A 13,416-nucleotide genomic window follows, 5' to 3' on the forward strand; every position below is an offset into this window, starting at 1 on the left:
GACTGCATCATATGAATGTGTCGTCATTTTCGAAAAGGCTCTGGGTTCACTGTCCACACTGCGACACGAAATGTATCCGCTTTGGAGAGTGTTTTCAAAACGCTGTGTTTTCCTTGACCGGAAACACCGTCTCAGTGTGGACGGAAGGCCAAAATGGAGAGAAAAAGATGCGTTTTCAAACAAAAACGTATTCGTGTGGACACGGTCTTGGCTTGTTGTGACCCCCACCCATTTTCACACCTTGGGTTGTGTGATTAGGCAGAGGATCAATAGGAGGTCCATCACCCTCTTAGGGACACTCCCAATAGGGCTTAAAAATCTGGGACTCTCCACCATTTGCTCTTAGAACTGAAGAAGCTCCTCAGATGAGAAGTGAACTGTCTTCAAGAAACTTCAAGAAGTCCAGACGAGTATGATGACCTAGATGACGAGAAGCTTCACAGACATACTGCTCAAGACAACTTCTAAAAATTACTTCTAAAAAATGGCTTGAGACTTTTGCACAGTATCATATAATAATATACTGCAAAATGTGTGAGACTGTTATGCTGTGCTTGCCGCCACGGTACAAGAGGCATATTTGAAGTGGATCAGATGGACAGATGTTGAGAAACCCAATCAACACACACCTTCATTTATCAGAGAGTTAGTATCAGTCTCTTTTGTAGAATAAAAGTGCATCTCTACCAGGTTGTTTGTTTTATTGACTGCTGTTTTCCTGGGGTACTGACACCAGCCTCAAACAAACAAACCGGCATGCTCAATAGAAGCCAAAAAGGCTTTCAGTGTGTGTTATCCTGAACAACTTTGCTTTTCTCTAATCGGGGAGACAGTAGTGGCAGATGAGTGAGCAAACAAGACAGCAAGGTGACAGCTGAGGCTTAGCTGGGTAAGAGATGCGTGTTGCTGAAGTGCACAGACTCATGTATGGAGGATAAAAACTATGGAAGTAAAAATAAACGTGGGAGTGAATGTGCTGTCAATATCATTGTCATACAGACCCTGAAGCCCACCAGCTGGCTTTGTTCTACAGTAAGCCACCCATTCATGCAAGGCAAGATGATGACCACTGCTCTGCTTTATTGCATCAGCTGACTTTTTCTTTCCTATAATGACCATAAAGTTTATTTTTATTCATGAAACTAAACCCCAGTTATTGCAATGATTTCCAATTTTACTCTTTTTTATAGGCTGTAACCACAGTAACTCCGCTATGCTGAAAATCATAAAACATTCAACCATAATTTACAATACTATAAAATACACTCAGAAAACAATTTTGATTTCTTCTTCCTACTGCTGCCATACACATCTGTTGTTAGAAGGTAGAACTATTTTCAATAGGGTTATTCTCTCAAAATACAAAAATAACAATATTCTCAGCTAATTTATTTAAATAAATCACTTTTTTAGCAAAATTTTAATCAGTTTTCACTAAATTAGACAATATTTGTAGATTTCTAAACAAATTTGCACTCACTACAGCACATTATGCACAGTGATTTACTTAATTAACAGTAATTAAATACAATTATAACACAGATGTTATTTGTTAAAGGTATGTTTTATACATTTCTGTGTTTTAAGAATAGTTTAAATTTTCCAAAATTAACCAAAGCCATCTACAACATATTATAAAACAACTATTGTGAATTCATGTCTAAAATATCTACATATTATGTTAAAGAGCTATCAATAAAAGCCAGGACTGGACTGTGCAGTACTGTAATACCATCTTATGCCATAAGACGGTGCAGCAATAAAGTCCTCTTTACAATGCTAGGCTAACAAGAAAAGGGCTAGAAAGAAAAAAAAAGTCAACAGCTACCGTGCTGTAAATGTGTATTAAAAGTCAAAAGAATGACATGAAAACATCTCAAGACATGCACAGGAAAACAGAAGTGAAGCAAAAAAGGCAAAAGATTCCTTCACAACAATGTGACAGATTCATAAAGACATGGAGGTTACTACTGTTGCCTTACAGCAAGGTCCTGAGTTCAATTCCACCATCAGGCCAGGGTCTTTCTATGTGGAGTTTGCATGTTCTCCCCGATTTCTCCCCAGGTACTCCGGATTCCTCCCACAGTCCAAAGACATGCAGCTAGTGGGGACAGGTTAATTGGCCCTGTGACAGACTGGTGACCTGTCCAGGGTGTACCCTGCCTCTCACCCTAAGACAGCTGGGATAGGCTCCAGCACCCCGCGACCCTGAAATGGATAAGCGGAAGAGAATGGATCGATGGATGGATATTTTGTTCTGTATTTTTTCTCATACCAGTGAGGTGAAGTGAAAAATTCAACATCACACCACACCACCACAATAATCTACACTAAACATAGTAATGTTTCTGTAAAACAACTGCACATCCACTAGTCGGATAGACAATGCCACACTAATGTAAGCTACATGTAAATTTGCCTCTACTACAACAAAAAATATGAACAGTAAGTGACTGCAATGGCTGACCCCGGGGTGATGAAGCAACCTGCTCACAGTAACATTTTAACAAACAAACAAACAAAAGACTAAAAGAAGCAAACGGCCCCGACCGGCATGGTTCAGAACACACACACACTGCACCCAAAACATACTCAACTGTGCAGCTAATCAGACGAGTGTAAATATTCAGTCCTCTTGCAAAGCCATGTAATAAATCTGTTAACATTAGGATCAGTAATGCTGGTTCATAAATGCCTGACTTTTTAAATGCCTTTACCGTGTTAGTTTCTATATCAAATACTAGAGATGGACCGATCCGATATTACGTTTATAATATGATACTGACCTAAATTACTGGATCGGATATCGGAGAAAAATAAAAAATGTAATCCGATCCATTAAATATCACGAAAGCACCTCACAAAACTTGCAACACGCCGTAACTCGCCTCAGAACGTTAGCACGTCGGAGCAGTATGCATCACGTGATAGAGCGGCAGTGGCATGCAGGACCTGTTGGTGGTCTGAATAGCATGTGGAGCTTCGCTAGCAACCCGGCATTTCATCTCCGACAAAGTTATCCCCGAGAGAAGTAAAGCAAGTGTGTAAGTCCATCTCTGAATGTTTGTAAAGCATTCCTGCGTTAAGCTTAACAAGCGACTGCCTCTTCTTGCTGCTACTTCAATCATGAAACTGCTTAATGATCAGCTGATCGGCTTCTCTGTCGAGAGTCCGTCTCTCTTGTTTGTTTTTTGGCCCACTTTGCACCAGAAAGAGGAAACCAGCGGCTGAACAACAGCAGCACGTTTAAGCTTGATAAGCTGTTGTTAGAATTTATTTAATATTACTTTCTACTCCAGGATCTTTTTCTACGCAGCTGACGGCTGTAACTGTGCACGGGCAGATCTAGCAAAGTTTAGCCAGGGGGGCCGATAGGGCATTAACAGGGACAAGGGGGCACAAAGAAATACTTTTCTTTCTTATTCTCATTTAAAATGTCTAGCTTTTAATAAATAATTATCTGACACCCAAAGTTTTAATTTGATGTAAAATGAATAGAAGTCAATTACTGTATAGTAACTATTAAGTCTAATATATATACCCTAGTAAGCAATAGTACTTTTTCCTTTGGGAAGGTACCATCTGTGCAGTCTGCAATTTTGTTGAAGAAAGATGTTGAATCTATTTAATATTTCTTGAAAAATAATTGATTTCTGTGCATTTTTTTTCACACTGCATCAAATTAAGGTTGATTATGTCGATTAAACATCATGAGGTGGAGCGTGAGGGGTGGTTCCCCATTTTTATTTATTTATTTTTGTTGTTGCTGGGAGTTGGAACCCTATTAGTTAGGTTGCTTAATATTTACGCTAAGTACTCTTTAAAATACCAGAATAGGGAGGATGGTGTAGGTTTAAGTTTATTAGATTGATCAGTATTGCTGAATTATGAATTATTTTTTTTTTGCATACAGGTATAAGAGAATAGCTTTAGTGTAGTTGTTGTTTTAAACTTGAGTATGAACTTATACAAAATGCAGCAAGATATTTAAAAAAACAGTTTTGTTGATTAAAAAACACTATATCGGATTCATATCGGTATCGGCAGATATCCAAATTTATGATATCGGTATCGGACATAAAAAAGTGGTATCGTGCCATCTCTATCAAATACATGCAGAAATGCTAGAAAAGAGCAAGTCTGTTGTGTTTAGAACCGTTCTGCTAAACACACAGATTGTTAGCAATACAAAGAGGAGACAAGAAAGAGATAAAGCGACTCACAGATGGCATTCAGCAGAGAATATTTTGCTTGGGGCCAATGTTTGAGACCTCTGTATGCTCGATTCAAAGAATGTCATTTGTCTAGTTACTCAACAGAGCGCTGTAGCAACAGAACATTCTGTAGAGCATGTGTGCGTCTGTACCTCAGCCCACCCTTGATATTTTCTTCCCTGCCACTCAACAGCTTGGCACTAAAGGCAAAGTCCTTGACCTACACCCACCCGGCAACAATACTCTTTTGTAGCTCAAAATATTTGGTTTAAAAATATATTTGACACGCTCTTATTATTGTACTTTTCCATTTTGTTTTGTTTTCTTCTGTGTGAGCCCAGTTCACCAAAATGCCCACAATCTGAAGTTTGCCTTCAAACAGCCTTCTGTCGTTTTGAATGCCAAATGTAAGTGTTCCACAACGATGAAGCATCAAACAGCAGTTTTTCACCAACTCATTTATTCCTTTCTAATTGACATGAAGCTGCTACTTCATCCTGCCAAAGTAATAAGCTAATGCTCTCTGGCATTGACTGTTTGCTGTTTTCTACTGATAGTCCTGAAGTGCATGAAACTCACTGGGGTAATTAATCATTCAGTCAAACAAACAAGTATACCAAGAAACAGAGAAACATATACACATAAATAAATATTGTATTTGTTTAGCCTGGCAGCCATTAACAGCACAAGTACTTTTTCCCATATTTGTTGTAATCATGAAAATTTGTTATATAATTACTGAATTCAAAAGAGGACTTTCTGCATTAAATTACATTTTAATTTATATAATTTACTTTTCTAAACGTGTATTTCTTACCTGTATTTTGTTGACATTTTAGAGCAAGGGCATCTAAGATCTAAGGCTTTTCTAACTAGATTTCACTAGATATAGTGTAACTAACACTTGTAACATATTAGAAAGATATTGTATAGTTCGACACTTTAATACAGCCACTTATTTCTGGAACTGCTTACCTGCTAGTCTGAAGCACATTTAAAGTTTTCTGTACAACTAGTCCTGGTAAACATTTGGCCAGAACTACAGCACTACATAACACATTGACTATGTATTAATTGTGTATATAGTGCATGAACTCATATTATAAAAAATGTTGTGTTTTTACTAGTTGGTTCAGGTATGTGTTTGCCTTAAGTGCTCATTTACCACATTTAGTACTTGGTTACATTATTATATATTTCAATGTCACTCAAGGGACTGGCTTTGGAAAATAACTTGGGCTAAATACACACGTACAGAACATGGGGACCCAGTCTCTGAAACTACCAGTGTTTTTCTGTTCATGACCCTTCTTCGGCTCCTTTCAGCATCTATTCCGACATAAACTGTGGGCAAAAGAGGTCATTTTATGTTGAGGCATAAAAACTGGCAACGCTGTTCTTACACAGTAACCCACTACTGCTGTGAATACTGTGCAACCTATGTGGCTAAAGATATTGTTAATTTCAAAGAAAGCTAGTATACTAGAGAGATTTGTAATGGTCACTGTACCTTATGTTATAGTAAATTTTTGGACATCAACTTTTAAAGTCTAGTATAAATATAAAGCAACTTGCTTGACGCTCAATTGCATAGATGACCATTAATGACTATGATGTACATCCCAGGCTTTAATTGCCTAGGTAAACTTCATGTACAGTTCCATATTTTAACCGTGATATTTTACTATTTAACTCACTTTATTATTAATAATAAAGAATATCAAATGTAGAAAGTATATTTTAACAGCAGCTTATGTGAAGTCCTCCTAAGACAATAAGATGATATCTGTTAATTATTTCCCGTACTGTAGATACTATTTGAGCCTCATCTGAATTTGTAAGTTTGTTTATTTAAAAGAAATGTACCAGCTCAAATTGTTATGGTTACTTCATTTTAATGGAGGGTGACACAATATCAACTAAAAATCAAGAAAAAACTAATTACCTTAAAGTCAGTCTATGTAAGACAGATTAGAATCAGTCAGTTACAGATAATACTGATCACACCTACCTACAGAATCAATGTCTTTGATTCCAAACTCTCCACCACCATGGGCAGGACCAAACAGCTGTCAAAAGACATCAGGAACAAGACTGTAGACCTTGACACGGCTGAAATGCAACACAGGACCACAAGACCATCAGCAACAAGCTTGGTGAGAAGCTGACAACTGTTAGTACAATTATTCAGAAATATAAAATATGGAGGAAAAAAAATATGATCCAAAGAGCATCATCCCAACAGTCAAGCATAAAAGTGTAAAAATTATGCTCCACTGCTGCTTTTCTGCTAAGGTCATGATAACTTCACCACATCAAGCTTCCAGTGGATGGGGTCACGTACAATAAAATCTTGGATTAAAAACTTGTTTCTTCAGCCAAAACAGCAAACTTACAGAATATATACATTTGGAGCTGACAACAAATGTATATATGTCAGAATATTGCGGTTGTAAAATCCTTCCTTTGGCACCTTTGGGACGTTCTAATAAAATCAGCTCAAATCTAAACACAACCATCACTCCTACAGCTATCAGCGGATGGAGATGCACCTTTTAACTTGCATGGCCCTTGTAATGGCTGTTGTTAGTACTCCCCTTGATCTAAATTATCCATCCACCTTTTCATCTCCAGCCATCTATTGCTGCAATCATAAAAAAGAAGCAAGCATATGTTTGAATGTATGACATATAGAGTTTTAGTGATGCTCTTAATGTGAATGAAGATGGAGCCATCTAGACTCTTAACAATGAAGGGAAATGGACGAGCTCCAATTATGCCATGCTACATGAAGAGGAGGACTCATTAGGATCATTTCAGTTTTCTGTTGCTTAAGAGGGAGTCATTTGAATCATTACATATCATGGTGCTTGACTTAAAAGGGGATTTTTCCATCATTATGTCTTTGAACCACACCAATAAAGTACTGCAGTGCATTATGTGACTACTTCTTTTATGAAGTAAATGGCTCTGCTGTTTCACACAAATCTGTCTCATGCTGGGGATTTTTCATAATAGCTTACATGACTCTGGGAGCAGTAAATCGCTTATGAAGCCGTTCATATGCTAGTGTTCACCCATTAGACTTACTCGCTTGGTAGCTTTTTTTATTGGGATGTGCTCACTATTAAAAATGCTAATGCTAATAATAATGCTAATAATAATAAGATAAGATAAGATAAGATAACCTTTATTAGTCCCACACGTGGGAAATTTGTTTTGTCACAGCAGGAAGTGGACAGTGCAAAAGTTATGAGGCAAAAATTAGAATACAATAAGAATAAATACAGTACACAACTGTACAGAATAGAATAAAATAAAATACTATATACAGTAGAATAAAATAAAATAAATATACAATAAGATAAAAATAGAATACAAATACAAATACTATATACAACTGAGTAAAAATACAACAATGACAGAAAGGATTATTGCACTTAGTATTATTGCATATGTATGGATGTGTGTGCTTGATCAGTTAAAGTCTTTATTATGGAGTCTGACAGCAGTGGGGAGGAAAGACCTGCGAAATCTCTCCGTCCCACACCGTGGGTGCCGCAGTCTCCCACTGAAGGAGCTGCTCAGTGCTGTCACAGTCTGCTGCATGGGGTGGGAGATGTTGTCCATCAGGGATGACAGCTTAGCTGCCGTTCTCCTGTCACTCACCACCTCCACTGGGTCCAGAGGGCATCCTAGAACAGAGCTGGCCCTTCGGATCACCCTGTTCAGTCTCTTCCTGTCCCCAGCAGAGATGCTGCCGCCCCAGCAGACCACGCCATAAAAGATAGCTAATAATGCTAATAATGCTAATAATACTACTACTACTACTACTAATAATAATAATAACCATTCATTCATTTTTCTTTCCCACTTATCCTACAGCTGTCCCCATCGTAGTATTTGTACTGCGGTGCCAAAGCTCAGTGAAATGTGTCTCAAAACAGAACCAGTGGCAATTAGCTGTGCAAGTCCACACATCTTAATTGAATATGCCTCCAGCTATGGCCAAGCTTGTGATTGTCAAGTCAATGGAAAAATCTAACTAGTGCAGAGTTTCTGGCGCTTTGTGGTTTGTGTGTGTTTGTCTACTGTAACCTTAATTTCAAATGTGTATTGCAACTCTTTCTTCAATATTGGATATAGGCCACTCAGTCAACTCCTCACAGTTGCCCTTTGGATCTATCTGTCGCTTATAAAATAAGTCGGGTATACAGAGGGTGGTTTCATGATAACCTTGTGTTAATGTTACTCTGACATACTTAAGAAAGACAAAAATAAAATACAAAAATAAAGATGTTATGCCAACAATGTACATATGATAATATTGTAATTGTGTTATTGTTCTTTCTATATGCTTTCGTAAAGACATGAGTACCAATTCTCACTACCTTCTAATGGATCAGACGTGCTAGAACATAAAAAAAAAACAGGTAAAATCTGATATTGTGATGGCTCCTTTACACAAATTTATAGGGATGTAAGTAATGGTGTTAGATGCTGCTGCACGGTCATTAGTTTATGCTATTTTACCATTGTACAGAATGGTAAAGAAAAACAACCCTTAAATCTATTTAAAAAATTACATTAAAACAGAGCTTGTAAAAAAACAAACCAATAATTGAGTAGGTTTCTTTTAGTTATTAGAATTCTTTCATTAATACTCAAAAATATCTTATTTAAGATACAAACACTAATTAAAAAACACCAGTGTAGACCAATTTGAATATAGGGCCTGGAATAAAATATTTCCAGAAATATTACATGATTAATTTTTCAGAGATTTGTGTGTATTTCATTTCTAATCAGCAAGCTCGTATTAGGTAGGCGGGCTGACAACTTTCTCACAAATTATTTTGGCATTTTAAACCAGCTGTACAATTTTAGGTTAAATTAGTTTGACAAGAATGATCTTTGTTTGTTGCACGTTTTCTGTCATCTGATAAAAAATACTATATATATATAATTGAATTATGCTCCTTAAATACACTCACATGATGACAGGGACTATATGGAGATAAATATATTATTATACAAAAGCCATTTAAAAGAGTAGTAAATCCAACAATGGTGATGCTTTTCCTCCATTTGCTTCATTGCTCACATTTCTATGTGCTAGGCAATATTGAGGATTTGTAAATTATAGCAGGCAAAATGGTCAAATGTGCTCCTCATCGTGTACAGTCAGTGTGCAGCCAGCTAAACCTCGGTCAGTCCCTGCCCTGCCGTCTGGCCCAGACGAACAGCAGTGATGCATCAGCGCATATGACTAGACAGGGCATTCTTACACCCACCAGGCTACTGCTGTGTAGCATGGCGTGGAGCAAAAAGGGAGAGAGAGAGAAACAGAAAAAGTGCTTGGTCTCAATCTGACCCCTCTAGTCTACGTGAATGTCAGTGTTAAATGAGAGGCAAATATAAGCGAAGCTGTTCAATGCGGGAGCAAGCACAGAAATTAATGCTGGGATCCCTTTTTCTTTTTCCTTTTTAAGATCTTTACACACAACTTAGGGAAACTAAGGCAAATTCAATTGATTAATTGATTAATGGTTTTGGCTCAGTGGTTTTACTGTAATTAATACATTTCATTTAAAAACAATTAGCAAGGCTGTGGGGTCGCTACTACATGTGACATAAGGATATTTAATTTTTTTAACCAATCAATCCACTTCATTTGAAGTGATTCTAGACGCACAGACACGAATGGTAATGAAGCTACTACATGTTCCTGTTTTGTACATTACCATTAAATTGGATTTCTTTGTTTTCAGTGTGACACTGACAACATTTTGCTCCCATGTTTGATCTTTTTTTTCATGGTTAAAATCATCATTAGAGCACACTGAACCAGCTCTCACTGCTTTACCTTCACACACTGATTGAAGAGGATAGCCAAACTTTAATAGTTTCTCTTTCAGTGGACAATCAGCCTTATATAGACGGTTTAAGTACCTCTATATAGTATTCAAACAATGTCCCCTATAAACTTTTAAGTAGTGGAGGTATACTACATTTTTTATTATTTTTTAATTAGTTGGATTGAGTTTTCAGCACTTTTAAAATCTCAAAATGTGGAATTGATTTCTTTTAGTATTTTACTGTTTTTTTAGGGAAGAGAGTCTCGTTGCAGTAGACTCATTGGACGGTTTATGTTTAAATTCAAGACTTCAAGGCAGTTTTCAGATTTGGAATTGTTGTAAAATGTTGAATAAATTGCTATTTTCCAAACCACTCGGCTTGAAGTGAACCTGTTATGTTAATCTTCAGCTCCATTGTTTCATACTTGGGCTAGAATTACTTTACATGAGTCACAAATCAAAGTAATCATTATTTTGAACCATACTCGCCAGTCCCCTCCACATGCTTTCTTGTTTCTGTCATCCACACCTGCGAAATGTCAGACTGTTCTCCAAGAGGCCAATTTAGTACTTTTACTGCATGTATCATTTCAAATTCTCAAAGACTTTCTTCTTTTCTTGGATGTCAATGAAGACTCAGGGCCTTGAAGTTTTAATTTTTAAATTGCAAAAAAAATGCAAAAAAAATAATGGCAGGTCAAAATGTATGTTGGTGCCAATCTTTGGTCCATCTAAAGGCCTACTTATAATGACAATCACATATTACTTCAACTGGTTTTTTGTGGAAATATTTAGTTTCGTTTTTTGGTTTTTGGGGCTTATAACACAGGGCGCTCATGTAATAACACTGGGATTTGAAGGGTTAAAACAACGAAAATATAATTAAAACTTTACATGAATATTTCAGGGAGAAGTAGTTTTACAAGGTTGGCTAATTTAAAGTGGAATAAAATATGGATATATGGTCTTTTTATGGCGTGGCTGAGAATGGTCCCTAGGGTGATGGGTGTGAGTTTTTTAAAGGATGGCAGGAAGGTTAAGGCGACTGGCAAGAGTAAAATCTTTTCTTTCGAGGCAGCACCTTGAAACAGTGATGCGTGCTTTCATTTCTTCCCGCCTGGACTACTGTAACTCACTTTATGTGGGGCTCAGTCAGTCATTGCTCTCACGTCTGCAGCTGGTTCAAAATGCGGCTGCACGACTCCTAACAGGAACTTGAAAAAGAGAGCATATAACCCCCGTGCTAGCCTCTCTGCACTGGCTGCCTGTGTCTTTTAGAGTTAATTTTAAAATCCTTATGTTTGTTTTTAAATGCCTTCACAGTCTTGCCCCGCCTTACCTCTCTGAGCTTCTTCATCCCCACATACCCTGTCGGTCTCTCAGGTCAGCTGACCAGCTGCTCCTGGAGGTACCGAGATCCAGGAGGAAGCTCAGAGGGGACAGGGCCTTATCTATTGTGGCTCCAAAGTTATGGAATCATTTGCCCATGCATGTTAGAGAGGCCCCTTCACTGTCCACTTTTAAATCACGTCTTAAAATCCACTTTTATTCCTTGGCTTTTAACCTCAGTGAGACTTAGTTTTCTCTTTTAATTGAAGTAGTTATTTAATTAATGATTTCACTCTTCTTGTATTTGTTTTTTTTATTTATATCTCATGTAATCTTATTTTACAGTTCCAGTGTACAGCACTTTGTGTCAGCTGTGGTTGTTTTAAAGTGCTTTATAAATAAAGTTGATGATGATGATGATGATGATGATACTCTAGAATCTTCTACCACCATTCAAAGCATTCATGGTTTACAGGCTGGAGAAACTGATCAGGAAGGCTAGCTCTGTGGTTGGCATGAAGCTGGACACTCTGGTGACAGTGGCAGAGAAAAGGACATTAAAGAAACTGATGGACATTATGGACAATGCTGGGCATCCTCTGCACACGGCCATAAACAATCAGAAGAGTCTGTTCAGTGACAGGTTGCTTCTCCCCAAGACAAGAACTAACAGACTTAAAAACTCCTTTATCCCACACGCCATCAGACTGTTTAACTCCTCTCTGGAGGGGAGAGGGAGGGGAAACAGGAAACAGGAGGACAAAGGAGGGGGAAACAACTAAGCTGTAGTGCCTCTTCACCTCACTGTACAATACCTTGTGCAATACTTTTTGTAAATAGTCAACGGTGCAATAGACTCAATACTTGAAATGTGCAATTCACTTGTATTTTTATTTTTTATTCCTATTTATTCTATTTATCCCCTTTGTATACTTTATTTATATTTGTCTCTGTATTTATATATGTGTGTGTGTGTGTGTGTGTGTGTGTGTGTGTGTGTGTGTGTGTGTGTGTGTGTGTGTGTGTATATATATATATATATAACAATTCTGTAACTGTAACTTCGGTCGTTGCTGTGCTTTTTTTGGAAGTCGAATTTCCCAGAGGAACCCACCCGAGGGATTAATAAAGTTCTATCTTATCTTATCTTATCTCTTACTTCTCTTGCTCCTGCTTGCTGCTTTCAATGAATTACAAAATTTAACTCTTCTACATAGAAAAGATCGGATGCTGTTTATAAAGACTACGCTACATATTGTTTTACATTGATATATTGCATAGATTTATGGAGGCTTTCACCAGCTTTAATAAGAAAAAGTCTTATGTGTATCTCCTGCACAGTTACAGTTCTTTTGAAATCTTTTGATTTTCCACCATCATAAGTGTTTTGTTTGATCTCACTGCAGTGCAGTTGAAGAAATATTCTGCATGTGCCCGCTCTATCAGCTTGAATGAGCTGAAGGTCAACTTTAAGTGAAAGCACAACTATTCAGCAAAATACTGTATAATGGACAAAAGAGTGCAGGCATACACAACAAGAAAGCGTGAGGCTTTAGCTCCCTATAGGCTCCTGTGTTCCTTTATAGGCACGTCTCTCTGTCAGCGTTCAGCGATAGCCACTAAACAGCTCCAGTGTTTACGTTTAGATCCGTTTCAAAGCGACACATTTGTTGGAAACGCTCTAAGTGAAACCCAGGAACGCCTTCCTCCAGTTAAAAAGGACCTGGAAACCTGCAGTTTCAGGTAATTGCCACTTCCTTCCCACGCACAACATTTTACAGGAGATTTTAAAATTCTTCACTGGAGGCCAGGTGAGGAGCTTCCAGATGATTAATCCATCACAAAAGAGAAGCTCTCAGTTAAAGAATAAAAAACAGACACTGACACACAACAGGCTGGTGTGTGTCAGCTGTCGCTGGCTGATTCGTCTGTGTTACCCTTGATTTTTTTGTTTGAGTGTGTGTGTGTTTTTATCCGCCGCGTCATGTAACTGACAGATCTCGCAGACTCGTCTT

Source organism: Astatotilapia calliptera, chromosome 23 (genome assembly GCF_964374335.1).
Source record: "Astatotilapia calliptera chromosome 23, fAstCal68.1, whole genome shotgun sequence".
Lineage (NCBI taxonomy): Eukaryota > Metazoa > Chordata > Actinopteri > Cichliformes > Cichlidae > Astatotilapia > Astatotilapia calliptera.